Source organism: Scardinius erythrophthalmus, assembly GCF_964197995.2.
Source record: "Scardinius erythrophthalmus genome assembly, chromosome: 22".
NCBI lineage: Eukaryota > Metazoa > Chordata > Actinopteri > Cypriniformes > Leuciscidae > Scardinius > Scardinius erythrophthalmus.
This window is the reverse complement of record NC_138242.1, coordinates 21,976,826-21,983,112: the sequence shown is the minus strand read 5'-3', so window position 1 is coordinate 21,983,112 and position 6,287 is coordinate 21,976,826. Positions and strand designations below refer to the sequence as shown.

Below are 6,287 nucleotides of genomic sequence, written 5' to 3'. Positions count from 1 at the left end.
AGAAAAAAAAACACAACAGCCAGAACAGAGTTTGTAGCTTTGTTAGTAAATTGTCCTTGTTAATCATTCTCAGTCTGTTCTCCTTTTGTTTCAGGGTTCAACTGTAGCAACTGCCAGAAAGGGACTTTTAAAATGAAAGAATGAAAACTGAAGGAAGGTAGGGAGAGGAAAGGAGGGAGGGAGGGAGGGAGGAAGGAAGGAAGGAAGGAAGGAAGGAAGGAAGGAAGGAAGGAAGGAAGGAAGGAAGGGAGGGAGGAAGGGAGGAAGGGAGGAAGGGAGGGAGGAAGGGAGGGAGGGTGTAAGGAAGAAAATAGGAAGTGAGGTAAGGATGGATAGATGGAGGAAAAGGAAGAAATTAGAAAAAAGATTGATGAAAGGAAGTAAGGATGGATGGAGGGGAGATTAAAAAGAAGGAAGCAGAAGGATGGATGATAGGTGGATGAAAGGAGGAATGGGGAAGAAACATTCAGAAAGTTATGAGGGAGGAAGGAATGAACAGGAAAAAAATGTAAGGGAGGAGGGAGGAAGGGGGAAAAGGAAGGAAGAAGGAGAAACAGCATAGATGAAAGGAAGAAAAGGGAAAAAAGATGGAGGGGAAAAGCATGGATGGATGGGTGGATGGATGGATGGAAAAAGAAAGGAGAAGTAAGAATGATTGGTGGGTGAAAGGAAGAATGGAATAAAAGAGGGAAGGAAGGAATGAAAGAAAGAAGGAAGGAGATAAAGAAGGACAGATGGAAGGAAAGAACGAAAGAATGAAGAAACTATGAGGGGGTGAGGAAGAAACAGGAAAAATGTAAGGATAAATGGAGGGAGGGAGGGAGGGAAAAGGAAGGAGAAAAAGAATAGAAAAAATAGGGAAGGGATAAAAGAAGAAAGAAGAGAAAGATGAATGGACAGATGGAAAGAGAAAGAAGTGGAAACAATGGATGGATGGATGGATGGATGGATGGATGGATGGATGGATGGATGGATGTAGTAAAAGTAGAAAAAAATCATGGTTGAAAGGAAGGAAGGAAAGAAAGTAGAAGGGGGGAAATTCAGATGGATGGATGGATCGATGGATAAAGAAAGAAAGGAGAAAGATGAATGATGGGTGGGTGAAAAAGAATAGAAAAATAATAGAAGGGATGAAAGAAGAAAAGAGAGAAAGATGGATGGATGGATGGATGGATGGAGGTTTTAAAGTAGAAAATTAAGAAAGAGAAAAAACATGGATCATGAAAGGAAGGAAGGAAGGAAGGAAGGAAGGAAGGAAGGAAGGAAGGAAGGAAGGAAGAAAGGAAGAAAGAAAGGAAGAAAGAAAGAAAGAAAGAAAGAAAGAAAGAAAGAAAGAAAGAAAGAAAGAAAGAAAGAAGAGAAAAATACGGATGGATGGATGGATGGATGGATGGATGGATGGATGGATGGATGGATGGATGGATGGATGGATGGATGGATGGATGGATGGATGGATGGATGGAGATATTTAAAGTAGAAAAATGAAGATGGAGGGAAAAAAACACGGATCATGGATGAAAGGAAGGAAGGAAAGAAAGTAGAAAGCAGGGAAAATTACAGATGGATGGATGGATGGATGGATGGATGGATGGATGGATGGATGGATGGATGGATGGATGGATGGATGGATGGATAGATGGATGGATGGATGAAACTGTCCTCATACCAATATTGTCCTATCACAAGGCTCTCTCAGTTGCAGACATAAGCAGCAGTGCTTGACCATGAAAATTTGATCAGATGACAAAACTGCTCTGAGGTCTGTCAACATGTTCCTGTCTGTTCCCAGCTCAACATTCCCAACAACAGCAGCAAAGCCCAACCAAACATCCATGTGCTCCTCACACTAAAAAAAAAAAAGTTGCAATTACAGTCAATGTCCCAATATTTCGAAATATTAAAATTCCCCGTGGATGGGCGATAATTCTACATAAATATATACGGTTTCCCAACGTTTTTCAATTAAATAATTGTATCCGGTGCTGTTACCTCTATTATTCCCCTCATCTCGGCACTAGCGCCGAATGATTTGTATAACCCAAAAGTGATTTCCCTTCCCCTGCTTTGCAATTTCATCTCCTTTTTGTTTCTGGCTGTTCGGCACCCATAAAACCTTCCAGCGCCGTCATCTATCATATTGGTTAGTATTGTAACCGCTGCCCCGTGGACATAATAATCATTTGTGTTCTTTAATATGCAGTTTTCTGCATATTGTGTTTATCACCGAGTTGTCAGGGTGCCTGGTGTGAAAGGAGTTTCAGAGGTTTTTTTGCATGTGTGTGTGTGTGTTGTTAGTGCCCCTGTGGCAGGCTGTCAGCTCTCTCTGATGGATGGGGATAAAAGGAAAGCTCGGGATGCTGGGAGAACAGGGAAGGTCCAGGCTACAGGATATGGGGCATCACTACACTAGGTTAAGAAATGTGTCAGTTATTGTCTCCACCGCCTAAGGGCACTGCTGGGCCCTAGCAGCCAGAGAGAGAGAGAGAGAGAGAGAGAGAGAGAGACCAGCTCTAGCCTCCCCTCCCTTACCATCCCCTCTTCATTACCTCCCGCCCTTCTTCTTGTGTTTTGTTTTCTCCTACTCTCCTCTGGCCGTCTGAAAATACAGGAGAGCTAATTGATAAACAGGGGGATGTGTTGCGGGCTGGTTTTAATGGGAGCAGGGGGAGGATGATGCTTGTTTCCTTTCATTACGTCAAACTTTGAAATCTCTGACATTTACAAAGTTGCCGTTGTACCCATCTCCTCCTCCTGACTGCACACACTGTATTAAAAGTAAAATGCCCGAGCTGCATGTGAAGGTGGGGTGGGGGCTTTTATAGGATTGTGGACTTCAGCCAATAGGAATAATGCTGCAACTTCATTGGGTTCATATGAGGACGTTTCATTGTTTGTGACACTGGTGGGATGAATGGGAGGGATGTTATGGTAATGCGAGCAGGCTGTTGTTTATTTTTCAGCTGTATGGTGAAACAGATTTTGGAGGTGTATTTTTATTTTTGAACGTAAATTAGTTAAGTCTATGTATGATATTTGTTTTATGATGGAGGGTCTCTAGTGGTTCCCCATTAACTAAGCATTCAATTTCATGAGATTTCTTTTTTTTTTAGTTCAAACTTTTCGACTATAAAGATTTTTTCAATGTTTTAGACAGAAGTCTCTTATGCTCACCAAGGTGAAATACAGTAAAAACATAATATTGTGAAATATTATTAAAATTTTAAAAAACTGTTTTCTATTTAATACATTTTAAAATGTAATATATTCCTGTGATGCAAAGCATCATTAATCTAGTGTCACATGATCCTACCGAAATCATTCCAACATGCCGATTCGCTGCTCAATAAACATTTATTATCATTAATGCTGAAAACAATTGTGATTCTTAGTATTTTTGTGGAAGCCATGGTAAAAAAAAAAATCTGGATTTTTTGATGAATAGAAAGTTGAAAAGAGCATTTAGCGTTTTAGTCACTTTTAATCAATTTAATGTCTGCTTAATCACATTATTAATTTCTTTCAAAAACACTACATTAAAACTGACTTTAAAACTTTATTTTTGTTACATTTTAAACGCCTTTAATATAGATTTTTTTTTTCAATCTTAAAAAAAATATGAAAATTTTTTCCATTTGTTTCATTGTTTGAAAAGGATATATATAAATTACAGATTTTCCCCATATAATTTTTTTGTCATATTATAATGTAATTTCCAGCACAGAATGTTATCAAACGCAATTGATAATTTGAGAAGCGATGGAAATTATGCTGTGGTTGGAATTTTTTATGAATTATTAATTATAAATTAAAATTAATTCATCACCAACCGAATTAAAGACATATTAATAAATTCTCAGAAGATATATGCACATTCACGTAATGAGTAATGAGAGTGTGTTTTAACAGAGCTTATTTCAAAAAGTCCACAGAACCAAAAGTGGCCATGTGAAGAAACGTCTAGGTTACATATGTGACCCCCGTTCCTTGAAGAAGGGAACAGAGACGTTACGTCAGAACGGTAACTGTTACCATTACCGTTCTGACGTAATGTCGAACGTGACTGACTGAAAGGGAATGTCTAAGTTACGTATTTAGCCCCCCTTCCCTGAAGGAGGGAACGGAGACGTTACATCAGAACGGTAACTGTTACCGGTACGTTACCGTTTTGACGTAACGTCAAAGTGACTGACTGAAAGGGAACACCCATTTACATAACATCTGACATCATAACTGCACCACCACAGTACTTTATGATAAGGGCCATCAGGGTATGAAAAACAAAAGGGATGCTCCCGAAGTTCAGAGTAGCACTTTTACTCAAAATCAACCACAGTTGTGTACATAGTATCCGAACGCAACTGTGTTTTGAGGAACCATTAAGATGTTCCAAACATCTCCCACACTTTTCCCAGGCAGAGCGATCAAAGCGCCACAGATGCCCAGTGCAAGTCCGTCCTTTGCCAGTTGTGTCTCTCATTTGTGTATTTGTATGTATACGGTTAACATATGCGCTGTGTTTCTGATAGGCTGTCACACACCTGTGTGGTAAAACCCCTCTTCAAGTCCCCTCAGAGGACGCCAGAGTAGAATTCCTTCTGGGAGGCCAAGGTCTGTCTCTTTCATCAGCTCACAATGAAATCGGCTCCCTCAATGGCTCCTCGGGCATCTGTCACGAGGAACCTGGAATATGAGGAGAAATCTTTCAATTAGCGAACAACACTTCATTCCGTTTTCATTCCCCTTCGCCGTCCCCCCTCCCTAGACAATTAAAGCAGTCATCTTCAGTGACAGCTGGGTTCGTCTCCTCAGCCTCTGAATGAGTTCACTTTGCATGTTGTTAATGAGGCTCCTCATGGTGGTTGAGCAGGTACACAGAGCCGCTTCTGACGGTTTGAATTCAGCTCTAGCTGGGCCGCCGCTGCTGTTTTATTCTATTTCGTGGAAGGTTTGGCGGATAATAATTCCCAGTCATTTCTGATGCTCTTCGCTTTTTCGTTTCAGACATGTGTGAAATACATGAAACGGAGGGAGGGGGTCATGCGCGTGTGGGCCCCTCTGCGTGCACGCGCTGTGCCCTGACAGTGTGTGGGGTGGAGCGCATATTTGTGCGTGACATTTCCCCGCGTGTGTGTTTGTGTGTGTGTCTGATGACAGAGGCACTGCCGGGCCCCTATAGAACCTGCCCTTTCCACGTGCATCAAGCTTCCAGCTCTGACACTCCATCACCCTGAACTCTGACAGCCTCCAAATTGGAAGCACAGGCCCGACCAAGGAAGATATATCATTAACACACACATGCTTTATACACACGCAGTATATCCCTCTATCTGTCTGCAGAGCACACATGCTCAAGTTCATAATTGAACAAATGTATCTTTCTAGGATATATACAAAATCAGTAACACTCCGTTTTTAACACCTATTTTTTTCCCCCAATTTATATTCATATTGGGAGTCATTTTTCTAAATTTTCTCTCTGTTCTCACTCACACTCTTTCACACACACACATTCTAGCTCCTTTTACAAAAGAAAAATCAATACTTTTGTCAGAGAGGGGGATCATATCAACATATAAGGACTCGTCTGTATTCCTTTTTCTCTCTCGTTTCATCACAGACACACTCAGCTTGCTGCAAACTGCACACTGTGCTCAGCACATACTCTATACCAGTGGTTTTCAAACCCTGGGTCGCGACCCTCGGGTGGGTCGCGAGACTTAAAAAATGGGTCGCCAGGATGATTTAAGGAAAATATAATTAAATTAAAAAACTAAATTTGTTTTCATAAAATCATAGTCTATAAGCCTATGTAAAAGAAACACACGCAACATGGCTATTTAAACAATTAATAGATTAATAAAACGAAAGAAAAAACTGACAGCATACTGCTGAGTTTGGTTCATTTCTGGAAGGCGCGCTGCCTCACAAACAAAGTTGACGGAAAGGAAACCGAGACGGCAGTTTGTTTGTTTTCTTTATTTTACAAAAGCACAATGTTGTGTTTTATTGCGAGTGTACACAAATATAAATAAATACTTCAGTTTCAAATGATGTCCTGAACAAAATAACGGAGTATTTCTATGATTCCATCGTGCCGGTGGCGCCTCACACGCACACAACATATTCCAGCACTGCAATCTTGACATCGCAGCCGGTTCATTATCAAAATAAAATGGTCAACCTCACATAAAAATTACACGGCTCTGTTTAAATAGTCAATATAGCCTACAATTCGTGCCATTCAGCGTAAGCACCGCTCCACTGTGATGTTACAAAGCACATTTTTG

General features: G+C 40.7%; 1 long non-coding RNA gene across 1 annotated transcript in view; it reads right to left on the bottom strand.

The window, feature by feature from the left end:
• Positions 1–4,233: 4,233 nt before the first annotated feature.
• Positions 4,234–6,287, bottom strand: part of LOC308682463 — a 31,668-nt gene continuing 29,614 nt past the window's right edge. Inside the window, exon 3 of the long non-coding RNA XR_014029148.1 lies at positions 4,234–4,680. This is a non-coding gene — a long non-coding RNA (uncharacterized lncRNA). The remainder of the gene's footprint in view (positions 4,681–6,287) is intronic.